Genomic DNA, 20,791 nt, shown 5'->3' with positions numbered 1-20,791 from the left:
TATTTATGTTTTAGTGCTGGCGCGTATTGCTTAACTCCTGCCAATAACACGTAACTGCAGCGCAAAACTGCAGCGCAAAATATTTCTTTCATTTGCTCTGTTCTAAAGCGTACTTCGTACTTGGAATAGGGCTAAGAGGGTGACCACATTGACATCAAAATTATATAGTCGTATTTTGCGTCCATGTTCTCTTAGGTCTACAGGTTTTATGAAACAATGACGTGTGTGTCACCTTGCATATCCCGTCAGCTAATAATGGCGAAATAGCCACTTTCCCGTTGCTCTGGCCTGACCTTCCCTGCTCTCTAGCCTTACCGCGTGCTGCAGGCCGGAGTACTCTTCCGACGGCAGCACCCCATCCGGAAAATGATAAACAAGCTTTCAATGAAAAGATAAACAACGAAATGTTGTATTCTTTGTTACGCACCTCGGAGAGTCGATTACGTAAATGCGCCGGAATGGCGGAGCGCAAGAATGCGTAGGAAAAAGTTGGGATCGCGCCAAGAAAGTTCGCAACGAAAGTGTGATCTTTTCACTGAACGTAAAAACGATATACTTCGCACAGATGACATTGACTACCCAACATAACAATTGCGCTTGTAGATTTAATGTGCATAAAGCAGCGTTTAGGACTTTTTCATTGAAATCAGAAAAAAGTTTGCACAAAATGGTACATAAAGTGTTTATTGAATTTTTTGTTAACGAACGCACGTTAAAGACCCAGAGTTGTCGATACATAGCGTAGGGGCTGCTGACTTTATTATAAACTAGTAATTTCACAATGTTTGCGTACAAACAATTTCAGTCTCCCTTTAAATATAGCGAAGGCTCAGCATGGCGCAGGAGAAGCGGTCGGATTAGTATTCCTTGCAACGCGGACTTGGATCGTGCCCCGGAAGACGCCAAATTGTCTGTTCTCTACGTTTGTTGTATATCATAGGTGGCGCAGGTTTCTACCATATTTCGGTCACTCCAACTGCAGACGCAACATTTCCGTGTAATGAGGCATTAAATGCTTTCGCATTGATAAAAGAGGTCGACACAGAATAGTATGCTAAAGGAATATAGCTGGAAAGGTACTTGTAGGGGGGATATTTGGAAAGAAAAACTATTTGTGCTGGGGGAAAGGGAGGGGCTCCTATTGCACTGGCACATAAAAAGGGGTACTGAAAACTATGGCGACGGGAACGCCAATTCACCGTGCTAAGAAAACAGAAGGGAAAGGGTTAATAAGCGTATCATAAGGGGCAATGGAAACGAAGCCCAGTTGGATTGAGAGCGAAGAGAACATCGGAAAAGAAGAATAATAAAAAATGCAGCGGTTGGGGTGGTATTGTGGGAAGAAAAGGAACGGTCAGTTACATGTTGATGGGAACATAATGTAGAGTTTGGAGAGAGGTTGACGAGAAAATATAAGAGTCAGGGGAGGACAGAGAGCTGGCAGAATAAGAGGGGGTACGAGGAATTGGAGGAGGTAGAAAATATAAGCACAACAAAGGGCTGGGAGTACGGACGAAAAAGGGGAAGAAATATATAAAGCATGGGGAACACAATGGAGTTGGTCAGAGGAGACCACCAGGGGCAAGAGTACGAGATGAAAAAGACACGAAGAGGATATAAGTGAAGGGAGTGGATTGACCACCTCGTCGCGGTCTAGCTACCAGGGAATGCAGCCGTGGGACCCCTGATGAAATGCTTTAATGGCGATGACAGAGTAACAATGATGATGATATTGATGCCCTAGAGCCAGGTGCAACATCTTCTTACTCTACCATTTTCAACAGGGAGATCCTGTGTTGCAGCTTGCATGTACGAGTAAAGATGATTAGTAAAGGATAAGCTGCAAGAAAGGAGAGGAATGCGAGGATAAATAGAAAGTATGAAGTGGGGCGTTTGGTATTGGAATGGGTTAAAGGAAGTGGAGTGGCGGTGAAAGAGTGTTGAATGAGGGCTTATTGGTGCATGAAAAAATTTGATAAAGCAGTGCATCCTCATTATGAAGAAGGAGAGACAAAACTGCGCGCTTAATTTACTCGGTTAGAAGCGCAGTGGGAAATGATGATGTAGCAGCAGCTCCAGCGACATCGCTGGATTGAGTGCTGCTCCTCGCGAAGCAGCCCGATGAACATGGTCACAGGCTGGACGGCCGCGCGAGTGCACGAGGACACGGGGGGAAGGGGGGGGGTCTCGCTGGTGCTCACAAAATAGAATCTCCTTGTTCTTGCCGACGAACGGTCGTCCTGTCCGAGGCTGCTTTCTCTCGCCCGAGACAGCGTCCTACAATTGGTTACCCTACCGAACACACCACCGAGGTTAACGTAGAGCCATGTCCCTCGACAACCAGGACTCAACCCGTTCACGAGAAGCCGGCGAAGAAGTGGAGCCATCACCGTTCGGCTTGCACAATTCTGGAAGCGCCACCCGACGACCTGGTTTCTGCAAGCAAAGGCGCAACTCCAGCTGGCTCGGATCACCTCTCAAGAAACCAAATTTCTCCGCGTCGTCGGGGCCCTTCCTCCGACAGCCGCAAAGAAGATCTCCGACATCCTCGCTTCGTTTAACCACAACCACCCCGCAGCGCCTTACCACCAGCTCAAGGCTGCACTCCTGGAGCGCACAGCTCCTTCGGAACGCACGTGCATCCAGCAGCTTCATTCCTCCGAGGAGCTCGGCGACCACAGGCAAAGCCAACTGCTACGGCACATGAAGCACCTCCTTGGCACACATTCTCACGCCATGGATGACACACTGCTGCCCGAGCTTTTCCTTCAGCGCCTACCTTCCAAGGTCCAAATGGTCCTCGCCACTGCCACAGCCATGGACCTACAGGCACTCGCCGCGCTGGCAGACAAAGTCATGGAGGTCGCCACCCCCTTTTCTCAAGTCGCCGCGGTTGCATCATCTAAGCCTCCGTCTCCTCCCTGCCCCAGGAACCCCGCTTCAGCGACCAGGGAGTCCGCCGCTTCATCTAGACTCGACAGCCTTTGCGATCGTCTGGAGAACATCATCGTTGCCGCAACACGCCGCGATAACCCGCAACAAGTTTCGCGTCAACGTCGTCGCTCGTCGTCGCAGCGCCGAAGCCCAGAACACCCACGCAGTGAGTCGCCCAACCACGGCATTTGCTATTCGGCGCTGACAGCCGCCACTGCCGTCTGCCCTGCACCTGGGCGGGAAGCGGCCTGGCCGAACGCTAACGGTGACAAGCGATCTCGGCCCAAATCAGGAATGTCGCCTTTTTCACGTCCCCGACCATACCACCGGACAGAGGTTTCTCTGTCCGGTGCCCAGGTTAGCGTTTTGCCCGCTACAAGCTCGGGTCTTGCTTCTGGGGCCATCTCGCATTTACAAGCGTGAAGAGCACGCGGATACCCTCCTGCAAGCAACGCTCACTCACTCTAAACCTGGGGCTCCGCCGAGTTTTCTGGCGGGTTTTTCTTGTCGCCGACGTTCGCAACATCATCCTCGGTGCCGACTTCCTCGCAAAACATGGTCTTCTCGTCGACCTAAAGCGGCAGCGACTACTTGATGCTATCACACTCCTCTGAGTGCAAGATGCGTCAGCGGAGGCAGCTACTAATGTAGCACCATCCTGCGCTACAGTTCCAAATGAACCGTTCGCCACCTTGCTGCGGGACTTCCCAACCGTGGCAGCGCCACATGACTGGACTCAGCCTGTTGGTCACGACTTCCGTCATATAATCACTACTGGCCCTCCCGTTTTCTTTCGCGCCTGACAAGTTCAAAGTCGCCCGTTCGGAGTTCGAGCACATGAGGGAACTAGGCATCACCCGTCCATCATCCAGTAACCAGGCATCACCACTGCACATGCTGCCCAAGAAAACCGGTGACTGGAGCCCCTGCGGAGATTACCGGTCCTTGAACACCAAGACCGTTCCTGACCGCTATCCGTTACCCAACCTCGAAGACTTCACCGCCACTCTCCACGGGGCCACAGTATTCTCCAAGATAGACTTAGTTCATGCTTACCACCAGATCCCCGTGGCAGAAGAGGACATCCCCAAAACTTCCATCACAGCCCCCTTTGGCCTGTTAGAATTTCTGCGCATGCCATTTGGACTCTTCAACGCTGCACAAACATTCCAGCGTTTCATTGATGCCGTCACACGAGGACTACCATTTGTCTACGCCTATGTTGACGACATTCCGGTGGCCAGCACATCCCTGGAAGAGCATCTGAAGCATATTCATCTTCCCTTCGGGCGTGTCGCTGCTCGCGGCATCGTCATCAACGTCTCCAAGAGCGAGTTTGGTGCCACTTCCCTTTGGACGCCAATGGCATATGTCCACTCCCCGCCAAGGCCCAGGCAATCACCAACTTCCCCAAGCCAGTGTCGGTGACAAAGCTCTGCCAGTTCTTATCACTCTTAAATTTGTACCGCCGCTTCATTAGGAACTGTGCCACGCTGCTCGAACCTCTAGACAGGCTGCTTTCCACCAAACGCTTATCCACTTCACTTGATTGGGACGATGCCGCTGCCAGCGCATTTCGAGCTATCAGACACGCTCTCGCCGACGCTGTAATTCTAGCTCATCCGAATCCGAGTTTTCCTTTGGCACTCATGACCGACGCGTCAAGTTCTGTCGTCGAAGCTGTCCTTAGCGTTTCCATCCGCGAACTGCTAGCCATGTACCTCGCTGTTCGTCACTTCAAACACCACCTCGCAGGACGCAAGTTCACGATCTCCACCGATCACAAGCCGCTCACAATCGCCATGAACCGCCATCACACCCTCTACACTCCACCAGAGGTGCGTCCACTAGCATACCTCTCGGAGTTCTCGTCCGACATCCAGCACGTCAGTGGTGTGGCCAATTCCCCCGCAGACACTCTGACCCGCATGGGCGATGTTAATACCATTTCACCAAGAACGGAGGAAGCACCTACCGACGCCCTTGACGTACAAGAACTGGCTACGACGCAAGCCAACGACAACGAGTTCTCCTGTCTACGTGGAACACCTACCGCACTCAAGCTTGAAGATGTACCATGTCGTGGTGTGACCATCGTCTGCGACACGTCCACCGGTGTTCGCCGACCCTTCCAGCCTGCCTCATATCGTCGCCGCATGTTTGACGCCATCCACAACATGACCCACCCCGGAATTTGGGCATCTCAAAAAGTCATTGCGTCTCACTACGTTAGGCCACGTACGAACGCTGACATTTGAAGCTGGGTACGAGCCTGCACCCCGTGCCAGCTTTCCGAAGTCCAACGCCATTCCGTTTTCCCTGCCAAGGAATTCCTCAGGACCGATGAACGTTTTTCAGTCGTTCATATTGACCTCGTCGGCCCCCTGCCTCCTTGCCAAGGTTACCGGTGCATCCTGACCTGTGTTGACCGCTTCACACGTTGGCCCGAATCCTGCCCTCTTCTAGACATCACGGCCTCCACAGTAGCTTAAGCCTTTGTCTCTACCTGGGTGTCGCGCTACGGATGCCCTTCCACTGTTGTCACCGACCACGGCCGGCATTTCCAGTCGTCCCTGTTCACAGAACTACTACACCTTCTCGGCACGACTCGTCTCCGAAGAGCTGCGTACCACCCGCAGTCAAGCAGCCTCGTTGAGCGTTTCCACCGGCACCTCAAGTCTACACTCACAGCGCACGGATGCCACAACCGAGTGGGTTCAATGACTGCTACTGACGCTCCTCGGAAGCAAGAGCCCGTACAAAGTGGACCTCTCGGGCACGTCTGCTGAGCTCATCTACGGTACACCTCTGCGTTTGCCAGCGGACTTGTTCGACGAGTCTTCGCAACCTGTCCCTGCAAGTCACTACGTCGAACACCTACGAGTGGTTTTTCGGCACCTTCGGCCTCAACCCACACGCCTTGCAAAGTACCCGACGACTTACACGCACCGTGACATCAAAACTGCCACGGATGTGTTTGTGCGCTACGGACTCGTCCGAGGACAATTGCGTCCTCATTACCTCGCCCCATATCCGGTAGTTCAACGTCACTCGACTACGTTTGTCATGGACATCAACGGCACCCAAGACACCATCGCCATTGAACGACTGAATCCCGCGTACTTCGAGCCTCCCGCCGAAGTCACTTCGTTCGAACCTGCTGTGCCCCCAACAAGACCACCCCGGCGTGTACACTGGAATTTCGCATGACTTTTCCCATCGTCACTCTCGCTCCTCTCTTGGGGGGGAGCCCTGTAGCAGCAGCTCCAGCGACATCGCTGGATCGAGCGACGCTCCTCGCGCAGCAACCCGATCGACATGGTCACAGGCTGCGCGGCCGCGCGAGCGCACGAGGAAACGGGGGGGGGGGGATCTCGCCGGTGCTCACAAAATAGAATCTTCTTGTTCTTGCCGACGAACGGTAGTCCTGTCCGAGGCTTCTTTCTTTCACCCGACATAGTGCCGTACAATAAGTTAAGGGGGAGGAGGATGCAAATGGTAATATTGAGTCAGGGGCAACAAAGGCATCATAAAAGAGAACACAGATGAAGAAAATGGGAGAACTTAGTTCAGGTGAAGGGCTGGAGAGATAGCTCGTCTAAACGTGTCCTTCTTTCCGCTGAATTGGATAGCTGGAGTCAGTTCCAGGCACTTCAAGATCTTCGACCTCCATCAGTGCTCGACACCAGCAGGCGCTGAATTTTAATGTCGGAGAATCCCGTTTCGCTCGCCCGTTGGTCGTAGGAAGAATGAAAGGGATAATGCTAGTGCAGTGGTGCCTGGTGCAGTGGTGCCCTACGATATGAAAAACAAAAACTCCCCATTGGATCCAAAAAAGCGGCATTGTGGGGAATATAGAGTGGGCCCGTTATATGGATTTAGTATAATGGGGGATATAGGTCCTTTAAAGGGCCAGGTTTTGCCGTGCCTCCTCATTGGATATCATTTTATATGCTGGTGGGTAGGTCCAGCGCTTTAGTGACGTGGTCAAACGGTATGTTATCGTTGGGATAGGATGGGCAAAAGGTGGAACGGAAGCACAAAAAGATGAAGAGTTTTAGTATGGGCGTATGCCAACTCTATCGATTTACTGATCTCAAAATCTTTACGGTATACAAAACTGTTCACTGTGAACCTACACCATTCAGCTCTGTCCGCTTTTCTCGAACCTAGATAACATACCGAATCTCCCAAGTCTCCAGAACATGAAAAACGACGAAACTAACAGAACTGTATTTCAAAGAATGAAGCATTCCATGAATTATACCACCACGCTTATTGCGCATTTCTGAGCCCACGAATAGAGAAAATGTGGGTTTTTCCGAAAGCCATTATCGTAATATTTTGGTCAGGCAGACTGATCATTGCTTGGCGGGTGGAAATAACTCCTCTAACTGGAAGGATGAAAACATCTAACGAACGGTTGGTATTGGGATGGCGTAAATATAAAGTTTTTTTTCCAAACGGTGTTGTGTCATGCTTGTGTTCTAAAGCATGCAAAACGCATCTAATGGTTGTCTCCGAGGAAATGTGAAAAAAGATTTTTAGAACGAAAATTACAGCTTGTGTGGTGGCAATTATAACAACTGCATCGATATAAACTTAATAGCAATATCTCTACCATCTTCTTGCAGAAAACTCCACGCTCTCTAATGGCACCCTTGATAGAAATGATGACCCACTGGCTCCGAATTTTTATGTCGATTGTACTCATCTAATGAGGGAACTATGACATTTAACGAGTAAAGCCCAAACATTTAATTGCATGGGCGGACTTTCACGGCAGATAGCTTCATAATATCGGTATTTAGTTTCCCTTGTCATGCTCTCTCAGCTTCGCCTCCAAATGTGACCGACAATTGTCATGTTATTTTGCAGTTATAAACGCCTACGAATATATAAATAAAGATTCTTGTAAAGATGGCAAAGGCACAGTTGCAGCGCAACGTTTCAAGAAAAGGCATGTTTAAAAAAAACAAAAAGGTAAAGATGAAAGAGCAAATTTATACAATTGGAAATTAACTTAAGGGAGACACGATATGAATATACGGTCAACATCGTGAGCTAATTGTGCTATGTTCAGCAATGCTGCACCGGAGCAGCCCGCAGCTGAGCATCGCCAGCAATAATGGCGCTACTGTACAATATTAACTACAATATTAACTGCAATATTAACTACAAATAATAACTATAATATTAACGTAACAGATTTTATGCGCAGAAACGATATTTTGACTAGTTGGCATTGTGCCATCAGCGTTTTTTTTTCTGCAGAGCCAAAGAACACGGGCGGCATTGTATTTTCTCGAAAACGGAAACAAGCATCAGCTCATGGCAATAGAGTCGCCCAACCGGCCGGGTTTTGCCTAACGAACTCCTAACAATGCAAATCCGTGTTATGCTGTGTTCAGTCTAGAGGCGCAAATGCCACATCGGGATCTATGGACGGAAATAAGCGGCGTGTCCGGCAGTTCGGTTGGCTGACACATAAAATAATGTCACTCTTTACAGTTATCACGAGAGTTGCACCAACAGTCTTAATCCGGGCTTAGGCTAGGTACAGACATCTGACGCAAAATCCAGATCGGGATCTCTAGACGTAAAAAAACGGCATGTTACGCAGTTCAGTTGGCGGAGGCCTCAAATGACGTCAGTCCTCAAACTTATTACGACAGCTGCGGAAAAAGTGAGAACCTGGCATTAGGAGTAATTTATGTGCTTTTCCGCATTTATCGATAGTTTTTTGAGATTGTTTATATATCGAATTTGTTTTACGGCATGTCACGCAGTTCAGTTGGCGGAGGCCTCAAATGACGTCAGTCCTCAAAGTTATTACGACAGCTGCGGAAAAAGTGAGAACCTGGCATTAGGAGTAATTTATGTGCTTTTCCGCATTTATCGATAGTTTTTTGAGATTGTTTATATATCGAATTTGTTTTCGCGCGTTAAATACAGACATAAATATCCAAAAACAATTTAGAGATTTTGTCCTGACAAGCTACGCAAAGGGTTATCGGTATTTTTGAAACTACACCCTTACGCGAAGTGAAAGTGGCAAAGAGGAAGGAAGTGAAATGAAATGCGTGATGAATATTCTCACCCCACCCATTGATATTTCTGGAGTATATTCCTATTACGGCGAAGGAAATCAAGTAAGCTTTATATTTCACTGCAGACAATTTGCCACGCTGCAACGTATAAACTCCTATGGTCACGTACCTGCTGGCTTCGCTCAAGATATCGTCCAAAGATGAAAATAAAGCGCGGACCCCTGTGACGTAAATACCAATCTCCTCTTTCTATCCCACCCTTTATGTTATTTTCCTCCTTTTTTCTTCCCCTCACATTCCTCGCGCCCCTTTTTCCAAACGGGCGGAAAAATCAAGACTATATAGTTCGTAAGTTGCCATTTATCATTCTTACAAATAATTGGCTACTAGTCTTTTCTCCATTTGTAATCCCTCGCAGCCTTCCCCTCCACCACCATAACTCACATAATGACCACAGTGCCAGAATCTGTAAATGAATTCAATTTTTCCGTTTTCACATAGCTCCCACGCAATCTGTTCGAACACAGCACGGTGCTTTCTGTAACCACAGGCCTACCTTGGCGGCCCATGTCTTTTGCTGTAAAACTGCGCCCAATAATATCTATCACATCAATACTGATCGAACACTTCTCACGGGTACGTAGCCATTTCAGCGCACCAACGTCGTACTGTTTGCTTCAGTATCGTTTCAGTAAAACACCCCTCCCAGACGTTTTCACTGCTACACGGCTTCTTAGGAGCCCATTTATTGAGTGCGAGTGACAACTTCCAATCGTGTACAACTCCGCAGTGAATTAATTATGATAAGTAATGAATAACACATGATGTAGCCATTGGTTTAGTGTCCCGCTTGGGGACCCCCGGAAGCTAACGCTAGTTAGTGTTGTAAGCGAGTGTAGTCACAGGCTACTCAGGTCAAACACAGATCAGTTCGAAGAAACAGGTAAGTCCTGGGCACCAGAAGAGTACCTCAATAAATTAGACCATCAATAAATGTTTGTTCAATTTCTTATCGCCCTGCCTCCTCCGAACAAAGTGACTACGACGCAGTAGTTACAGAGAGTGAGAGACAGAGACTGTGACAGAGAGAGAAAAAGGGAGAGAGAGAAAATATTTTTTGCGAAGTCATCGACCTAGGTTCAGCTCAGCTAAACGATGGAGGCTGAGGCGTATGTATTCTCAGTTGTCCAGAATGTCCTCAGAAATGATCTCGATATGATGGGAGACCGCCTCCATGGCCCGAACGTCTGTGCCAGTGGGGTGGAGCCAGCCAAGTCCCCCATGAGGTGACGCGGAAGAGGGAGGGGGAAGGCTCATGAGGGTGGAGGTGGCAGTTTCAGTAGGAGTGGGGAATAGCGGGGTGTGTACCGCAAGAGGGATGGGTTGGGTGACTGGAGCACATATGCATGGGATATAAAGTCTGGTGAGATGGGAGCGAGTAAGTATGACCCTGGTGGAGTAAAACGGCTTGGGCGCGAGTGAGGCGCGGGTCTTGAAAAAGGCGATGCGGCACGGCTGGTGAGGCGATAAGACCATAGAGTGAATTTAAGGGTCGAAACGGGAGCTCGTGCAGCCAATCAGGGAGTGTGCTATTTGGAAGTTGGCCGCAAAGCCAATAAATAGTTTTCTTCCGCCTTGAGTATCGCATTACGGCACTAGTTGCTCACCAGGTTAGCTAAACCTCGATGCAAAGCATGGCCTCTGAATACGAACACTCGCGCCAGAGCATGAAAGTATTTTGGGGCAGCCATGGCTTTACTTTTTCATGAATTGTATGGAAGAGACATATCCTGTGGCGCGCAGGGGGAAAATATCAGCTATTCTGGGTTCGGTATTTTAAAAACAACTCTCTAACCGGTTTGGTGTACGAAACACAAGTTTTGGGGGTAAAAGGCTTTTTGAAGCACGATGGGGTGATTCTACCGACAGGATTTTTAGAGTTAGGTTTTCTCGGCAAATAATTTTGGCTGAATTTTTCTTCTTAACTAAGAAGACTATACCCAGAAGAATTTCCCTCGGAAACCATTAGCGAGCTTTTCAGGGTGCAAAAGAGTTGCACTTTCGCCGCGGGTTTTCGATTTATTATGCCCACACACCCATAAATATTATAATTAACACATTACACATCTTCACAAGTTGGTGATGTAGTGTTTTTCCCACTTGAATATTTTTAACGCTGGTGCAAGGTGGACTTTGAAAAATTTCCTGATTTTTCCAAGATATATTCCGTTTCATTTGCTTGTGTACATATAATATCCATTGTTCTGCCATTCCTTTTTTTACACCAACTGTAGTAAGCATCAATGTCCGGCGCAGCCTTTTTCAGTGGCAGCAACTAGTCCATATTTCGGTTTATGGGAGCTCTAAGGGTGTTCCACAAGTGCCAGGGTAGCGGATGAGTTCCAAAGTAGCTGATCCTCTTAACATTCTTCGCCTACTTTAGGGAGTTTCCCATGAACGAAGTCGTCAGCTTTTCAAACGGACAGCCGTGTTTTTTACGCTTCTTTTCAGTGAAATTATCTCAGCTTTCATACAACACGAGCAAGCACAATCTTGGCTGGACACTCAGTGTATAACTAGGCAATTGTTTTACTACAGAGATGATGCACAAATCTATATATCCACTCGAACAAACAGTTGTGAATAAAGGAACGTGTCCTGTTACAGTATCTGAAAGTACAACGGTGGTTGACGCCGCAACAGCGGTAGCTCTTTACTGAACTATTAGCGTACAATGAAGTTCCATTGTGCAAAAAAGTACTGCACCGTTTCCATGACCAACCGGTGCTGTAGCTGCAGCGAAATTTCAAAGAATATACAGGGACTATTTATTCACATTGGTGATAGCCAGTACCACCACCAAATGGGCTATAAATGGTCAAAATGACTCTGAAAGTCTTCAAGGTTTTTCCGCTACACGAGGAACACAGGAACCGCACGGAAAAGGTTGCATGGTTGCGAATGTTTCGCTTCTTAAAAAAAACACGTGAAGCAGTGGCAACTTCCCAGCCATTTTCCGAGTGCGTTTCTGCGACGTCACAAAATATTTTTTGTGCCAATGGTGGCCTCCTACAAAAGCCACCACCGAACAATAAGACTGCGCAATTGCAGTGTGACTTCCAGAGCTGACTGATATTATCACTTCAGGGCTACCTTACAGCTAACACACTGTTATTTATGTTTTAGTGCTGGCGTGTATTGCTTAATTCCTGCTAATAACGCGTCACTGCTGCGCAAAATTGGAGGGTCCTTGAATATTTTTTTTTGTTTTTTTTTTTTTTTTTCAGTTCAAAGCGTCCTTAATGTCTGGAATGGGGCTTTGAAAGTTATCAAATATAAAGACTTCAAAATCATACAGTCAAATTTTGCCTTCATGTCTCCTTAGGTCTACAGGTTTGATGAAGCAATGACGTCTGTGTCGCATTCAAAATGGCGTAGTAGCTACTAATGGCGAAATAGCCACTTTCCTGTTGCTCTGTCGTGACCTTCCCTGCTCGCTAGCTTTACCGCGTTATGCAGGCCGCAGTACTCTTCCGAGGGCAGCGCCGCATCACAAACATTTTAAGAAACAATTACAGGGTTTGTACAGCCTTCGTATCTTGACGCCCTTTCATGTTTAGTGCACCGGGACGCCTAGTCTTTCCATTTATCTGCTGTGTGGCGCGCGCCAGAAGACATGACTCAAGCGTCCCTACTGCTCCCACTCGAAAGGGACCCTGCAACACTTTCAATAAACGCTTTCACTCTTTCCTTCACGTCTTGAACTACTGCGAAAGCTATAGTTATCACCCGCACGGAGCCCCTCTGCCTTATTTGCTCGTCGGACCAAATAACCCTTCCATTTCTGTTTTGTTTTTGTGGCTTTTATTAGGCTACTACAGATAACCGTTCGTTGCTGCAGCTGAAGTTAAACCGGCCGACAACCGCTACATCGCCTTAGCGACGGAATTCCAACCGTTGAAAAACTTCAAGACAGGCAAAGAGAGAAAAATCTTTTGAGCGCGTTTACAAGCTGTCTGACTGGCATAGAGCAGCGGTAATTTTTGGCTGATGTACTTTGCGACCCCGTAATCTAAGTACTGGGTCTGTTGGATTACTACGCTGTGCGTGCATTTAAGATTGAAAAAAAAGTGGAAAAAAATGTTTAAGGGTCCCTAGAAAGGAGCCGTCGCGGCAAGCAATAATATACAGCGAAAGTAGGCTGCCCGTGGCAAGCATTGTACTCAGCAGAATCGTGCAATTGCTAATGTGTGTTGCGATAATGAGATACGTGCCGCGCTTCTTGTCTTCCTTAATGAATCTTTACGCTCTCGTCGCCTTCGCCGTTTCCATAAGGCAGAATTGTATCTAGCATTGTTGATGCCCCAAGCGTACGTAATAAGTGCGACTGGTGTCACGAGTAACGTAACTGGTGTCATGAGTAACACGGCAAGGAACCACTTGGATATCTCACTCTCCTATTTACAGTTGCGAAGAATTTCGAAAACCACGGTGAAAGGCTATATAAGAGCTCACAAAAATCAAATACAAAACAAGAAGTCGTCCGTTATAGGCTCACAGGTGGCGCCAGCGAAAAGAAACATTTTTTGGCGTCTAGAGGATGTGCCACTAAAATCAAAGCTGAAGAGAATGGCTGGCGGGGTGTTCCGCATTGTTGGCAATTTTATTATATAATATTCGCCCAGGAGTTCTCAAAGTTTTTGAAAATTAAACAGAAAGCGACAGCACACTTCGGCATGCACTAAAAAAGGCGCGCTGTCATCTATTTGTTTGAAAGTAGGTATTGGCGAGAGGAATGAAAACTGTATGCACAGTCATATGTCTCTTATTATAAACGTTCCTTCACGTCAAGGTGGCAGACCAAGTTAACGAAGCAGATCATTGTCCCTTCCGACCCGCCGCGGTGGCTCAGTGGCTAAAGCGTGGCGCTGCTGGACGCGAGGTCGCGCGTTCCGTTCCCTGCATCGGCGGCCACTTTTATGATGGATCCAAAAAGCAAACACGCCCGTGTGTGCGAGATTGCGGCGCACGTGAAAGATCCCCACTCGGTCAAAATTAATCTGGAGCCCTCCACTACTGCGCGCCTCCTCGCCTGCGCTGCGTCGGCGCGTTACACTCTACAATCAATCAAAATCAAGCAGTGTCCCTTCGGTCATGACGTCTGTTACTTCTCAATGCTGCTTGCATTTTACGGTAGTCAGCGTGCTCGTCAAGCAGGTACAAAGTCAAAGAGAGAATAATACTGCAACCACTTCAATGCTAGATCCAATGAGATGGCGATAAATGAGGCCAAGTCGGCTGAAGGCGACATTGCTGTAGTAGAAACACCCGGGAAGTGGCTTTTCGGTAAGGTTTGAACTATATCCGAAGGAATAAAAGAAATCGCCGGAAATTGTTATGCCCAAATAATAATGTCCTTAATAATAAGCAAGAAAAATGCGCCTAACCTTAGCAAGAACGTTATAAGCGATAATTACACTGCTGTGGAAGCCTCGGGACACGTTTGTCTCACGCAGGAAAGTGGGGGGTTCATGTTATAGCAGCGGTGCTGTTGTACGTCAAGCTTTTGTGTAAGCCTGCTGAATGTCGTGTGTCACGCAGGGGTATGAGCAGGTTCCCAGGCGCGCCGGTGGCCTGGCAGAAACCGGTTCCCAGATCCTTGGATATATGGTGAAGTGAGTCTCGCAGATTGCGGTTCATCCTCCTCCCGCTCTTGCAGCAGTGGAAGAGACTCCCACCTAGAATAGGTAGATAGACAGGGGTGACGGCGAAGCCTTGCGTGGCCTGACCCGCACCCCCCGCCGGACAACGCAATAAAGGTCATTTCTCTCTCTCTCTCTCTCCCACCGCAAACGTTAAGCTTCTAATTCCTTTGTGCCGACCCTAGAATTTTCGCAGCGATCGCGCTGCCGTTCTTGAACGAGCGCCTGCTGGCGTTTATCCGAAAGAAGAGAACCACCGCTCCGCTGTTTCAGAAGATTCCTCAGTGGGTCATCATCATCATTATCATCACCACCAGCCTATCTACGCCCACTGCAGGGCAAAGGTCGCTCCCATTAATTTCCAATTACCCCGGTCCTGGACTAACTGCGACCGCGCGTAACTGGGTGTTACTGGGTTTTCTTGCACAGGTGGTATATTGGACACTCGAAGAGTGCCGTGAATACAACGCTACAAAACCAAAACTGACGAGGAAATTATATTTAGGCGCCATGGCTGACGGGAGCCTTCGTCTTCGCGCTTGTCTACCCTGGTCAGAGAGCGCCACAATTCCACTTCGACTGAAATTCATGGAAATACGAAAAAATTTGCCGCGTATCTGCTGATTTCGTTGCAAATGTCATCAAAAGACGATAGTCTTTGTAGACATTTGCCAAGGAAATACCCCCCTTCGCTTTCCCGCTCACCTCTCATGCTAGTCCTGTTCCGTCGCGCTCATCCCAAGGTAAACGCACTAAAGGTTTGCTCAAGGCGATCTGAATTTACCGGGTTCCACTGCTACAGGCGTGGTTCCTCGATGCCAGCGCTGCAGTACGGCGGAGACGCGCATGAATTGAGGCGGCCGACGTCAAGGTTTATAGAACCGCGTTGCCGTGCTCATGCACGTGCGTTCCAAGCAGAACGTGAAACCTAGCAACTGGAACCTTTCTTTGCTGTTGCCGCGTGATTTCTTATATGCCGCCAGCAGGTGGCGCGGGCAACAGCAGGCGGTACGCGTTGTTCTGCAGTAGATGTAGAATATCATTTGCTATCAAAAAACCAAGCATCCTGAATTTTTTTCATAAGGCAACAATGTAAATATCCGTTGTGTACTAATTGCCTGTCTTATTTATTTATTATTATTTATTTATTTATTTATTTATTTATTTATTTATTTATTTATTTATTTATTTATTTATTTATTTATTTCAGATTTACTGCCAGCCTTTGAAAAACGGTCTTTGGCAGGAGCGGGCCGAACAAATAAAAGAATGCGAAAAAATACGCATGATACATGCACAGATAGGATCAACATCTACAAAGCAACCGCAACAATGAGCGGGAACAAAAATAAAAAATATGGGATTGCGCAATCAACAAAGTGAACAGCAGGTACTCTCAGTATCTACAAACTAAAACAGTCGGCAGTTCGACAACAACAAAACAAGCAACCCATATGGTACCAAGCCAGACCTATACCAATAGAATAATTAATAATATACAAGACATGAATGGAAAGAGCAGGAACAATCCTAATTGTACAATGCGGACACTGTAAATAGTAACAGCACCGAGGTGCACCGCAAAAACGAAGCAGAGCTAGAATGTAAGACAAAAAACACATCACATCGACATATTTGCGTAATTATATTATGTTTGCAGGATATTATATTACATTACATTGCATTATATTACATTACATTACATTACATTATATTATATTTGCATTATATTATATTACATTATATTTGCGTAATGTCTTGTTCTTGTTCAACAAAGTTGACAAGTATGAACATATAAACCGGGCTTAGACGTTACATTTGGCTGTGAGTATATCACACTTCAAAAAAAGGAGGGGGCATTCACTAATGGACTAGTAACAAGTTACTTGTCCCAGTATACACTAGGTACTTAGTAACTGGAGGAAGTAAATGTAGCACTTGTCGGAATTACTAAGCGAAGCAGGCAGTAAGCGCCACTACCCCCACTAGTAAAGTCCCAGCAATAGCACTCTTCTGAGCTACATGCGTTTACTAACTGGTCATGCACAACCTAGTCATAAGCACGACCTTAATCTAGTGCATACTGCTTCCTACACTCAGTTAATTGACTAACCATGCAGTTATTAGTGGCAGAGTCTACGTACAAAACCGCAGGGTAGTAAGGTTCGTAAGGAGTTAGTAAATACAACCGTTACTACCATTTTACGACCTTTTTTATTAAGAGTGTGAAACAATTGCACAGTAAGCATTTTACTTTGGCCGGGTGGCTGAATCGAGTTACAGACAGAGAGACATACAGACAGACCAAAATTTCTTGGTAGCCTAAGAAATACTAGCTTCTTTAAAACTCTTGAGGTGTATCGGACTATAAAGGCAGAAAAAAGGTTCATCGCCCGTCCAGCTCTTGCTTTGCTGAATGGAGAATGATGTATTTGGGCATTACAGATGAGTGACTACATAACTCCCTCCAGAATGCGTGTGGGAAAAGCAGGCTTTGGCCAACTGTAACATCCATAGGAGTTTTTGGTTTACAGTTTTGATTTCTATACTTCACTTTCTTCGAGCATAGGCAAACAGTTTTACCTCACGTATGAAGTGGATGGACATGTAATAGGGCTGCTTAGCTATATATTGTGTGAATGGCTTATGAAAGCAGTCCTGAGTACCCGCCTGTGCTTTTGTATATATTGCACGCATACCTACGCTATTTGTCATGTTTCATCTTTAACTTTGTTACCTGTTTTAGGCTAATATTCTTGTCTTTAAAATTATACCAGTATAGGTATCAATTGTACCAACATCATGCCCGGGCTATGCTTAGCTGTGGAATCCGGAATTGAGCTTTGCGTGCGTAATGTTTGCACCGATTCACGCCTGGTTTAGCGGCGCAGCTTCAGAAGAGTTGCTTTGGTTATAACGAACAGATAGCCTTTTTGAGTTCCGCATTTGGGATTAGGTTGGTTTTGTGGATTAGATGCGAGCGAACAGGACTAAAGCTTCGAGATTTCCAATACGCTGCCATTGCTAGATACACAGCTGCAATCGAACGCTGTAAATGTACCGCATGACAGCTGTTAGAAAGTTAATCAGCCAAAACATGGCAGTGAAGATTTACAGAAAAGGTTGCCGTGTACAAAAATTACACTACCCAGTCGTCAAGCTGAGCACATCACTGAGCAAGCAACGTAAAACGGTCGTGCTTATGCAATATACTGTCATGTCATACACAATATGCGCCAAATATGACTGTGAATATTTTGCACATTTCGCTGAACATGAACAAAAATGCCTCCAAGCCTAACTAAACCCTGATAGCCCGTTAGCGCAAACGCGCTGTTTGCGAAAGAACTGCTTCAATTAGCCTTCAAACGTCATACTGAAGTTGCAATTGGAATTCCTCAAATACTCCCACTGCCGGGAGTGCAGGCTACGTAAACATGCACAGCTGGAATACCGCGAGCTTAGCAGCTTTACACAGGCACCGCGAGTGTAGCGGGCAGCCGGACAGGCATGTACGGTTGGCGGGAAACGTAGAAGCCACCAAGCCAGACAGGGAAAAATCGCAGAATGACCTCCACACATGCCTAAATATCCGTAACGCTGCCGAACCTAATCTCCGTTCCTTTGCTTCGCATTTCGGTACCGCAGCTGCAAAGGGATAAGTTGTCAGATTACCGGAAACAGGGGGGAAAGCAATAAGGGCAGTCGAAGCCCGAGAGACAAAAAAAAACACCCTAGCAAATTCAAAGTATAAAAAGTCGGTTTTGATGTTTGGTGGGAATTTAAGCGGAATTTCCGGGATATTCTTAAAAAAAGCAGATTACAGGGCGATACCCAGAGAGAATGTACAGCCCTCTGGGCTATGGAGGCATCTGAATGACGATGGAATTAGCTTACCTACGGGCGTTGAGACGAAGGAGATTTACCGAGACATGTGTTGATGGCCGTCAATGCAGTTCCCATTATTCTTCAAGAAAACTAGTGGGGTCAAAACGCGCGCAACTAGTTGCCTTGACGCTAAACAAATCTGTCTGCGTGTGTTCCACCTGGATTTTTTATGCATGGGGCAAAGAGCCATCGAGACATCATGGCACTTTTCCCTACGTAAACGTGTGGACTCTTCGTAGACATGAACGTCTAACCGTAACAGCACGTGTTTATTAGGGTGAAGGCGGCTGTTTTCATTATGAGGGAAATTTACACGCCCACATTGATTTTCCCTTCCCTTTGAATGCATGTTACGAGGCCACAAATCGGGAGTACAAAACACTGTGGGTATAAATACCATCGAAGAGTAGGGATCCAGCACTTCGACTCAATTACGAAACGTATGGGTTCGAACAAATTGTGGCGCACAATGTGGGAAAGCTAGCTTACAATGTCTATGCTAAAATTGACACTAAAATTTCCGCTTCACCAATATAACCAAATGCTTGTCTGCAGATACATTTATGCAGGGGCAGGAAACGCCGTATTGGACCAAAATGTGTAGACTCTTCGACCTTTTTACAGCAGAGCTATTTAGGGCGACACAAATCCGTCCGGCGTAGACAGCAAAACCCCGTACCCTCCAGAACAAAACCTGGTTAGGGAGGTCCCGGGAATCAAAACCGGAAGCTTTACACCGTGAAACCGACAACGTAACCTCTGGGGCACCCAAAAGGCCGGAGGGGTGTAGGAAAGCCACGGTGGAGAACATGTGCAGTGAACTGCAAAGACAAAAATTACCATAGCTTGCACTAGTAGTGTAAGGCTGAAGAAACCGCAGAGCTGGCGGCCTTACTAGAAGGAAGTTCTCCGAGCTCCTTGTTGGTCCTGCAGACTCGAACTTGCTCCTAGACTCACTCCGGCTCTGAGTGACCCTCGTTGCGCACAAAACAGCGGCCCTAGAACTGTTCGACGTCACCCGATATCGTGTGTTTCAGGCAGTGGGGCGTTCTTTCCTAGAGGTCATCTAGCTTTAGAATGTTTTTTCTCTCATCTTGGTCTCCTTCGTCGTCTAAATCTTGTCCGTCTGAATGTCGCTGCTGGCCATTGCGAACGGGATCAGGTGGAGGGAACTGGTCTTACGCGCCTGACCCAGGTTTATCTTCGAGAACGACAACTCCTCGCCGCTGTTATCTTAAGACTGAGAAGTCGGGGCACTATCTTCTCCTGGAGCCATGGCGAAGTCGGGTGAAACATGTTACGCGACGGAAAGATGGAAGACACGAACCACAGCCGATGAAGGGATGATTTATTGTGCGGCCATATCAGCACGAGCACTCAGGCTATGCTCTATTCTATTCGTCGTCATGGCGCAGTGCACCTTGCCTGCTTCTTCCTACTCGTAACATTTTGAGCTCGGAATTTTCTGGGTATTTTTCCGAGCCCTCCCCACGAGACACACGCTCACGTGTGGTGGACATTTTCTTAGAATTTCTTCTGTGTATGGACGGCAAAACCATGAGCTTAAACAGTACTGCTGTTAAAACGCTTACCGTGGTAGGAATGAAACCTAGGTCCCTCGCGTTATGAAACCGGCGTCTATCACACTAATCAATCATGACATTCCGGCCGCACAGCATTTCCTGCGGGCTTGTAGCGCGGCCGTTGGCTTTGGGCTTTTCCGCGGGTTGTAGCGCTTGCTAACATACTCCAATTTACGAGAGATGTGAAAGACTACGGACGAAACGATCCGCGACGGCCAGCCATGGAGGAGTTTGACCGGCAAGTTCAAAAGTAATAGAGACTTTATGACATATGGAGGGGAAATTTGGCATCCTACTAAACAACTTGGAAGCAAACGTAGGTCGTCACCACGACCCATGGAACGAATAATGGTGCGAGTGACAGGAAACAGGGACAGGAAACGAGCTTCCTGGATAAAAAAAAATTATAGAAGAAACTATGGTACAAGATTTTAATTTCAAATTAACAAAAACAAATTGACTTTGGTTGTACACGTTGTAAAGCGAAAAGATAATCGGTTACAGCGGTGATCGACTGGACATTGGGAGACGGGTCTAGAGAAAGAGAAAGACCCAATACTCAATGAAGGGACGAAATAATAAAATTCGGAGGCAAAGAATAGACTCGAGGGCCGCAGGACAGCAGTGGTTAGAG

The sequence above is a fragment of the Haemaphysalis longicornis genome, unplaced genomic scaffold, assembly GCF_048455015.1.
Source record: "Haemaphysalis longicornis isolate Haplotype H1 unplaced genomic scaffold, Haemaphysalis longicornis Haplotype H1 scaffold_71, whole genome shotgun sequence".
NCBI lineage: Eukaryota > Metazoa > Arthropoda > Arachnida > Ixodida > Ixodidae > Haemaphysalis > Haemaphysalis longicornis.
This window is presented reverse-complemented; position numbering follows the sequence as displayed.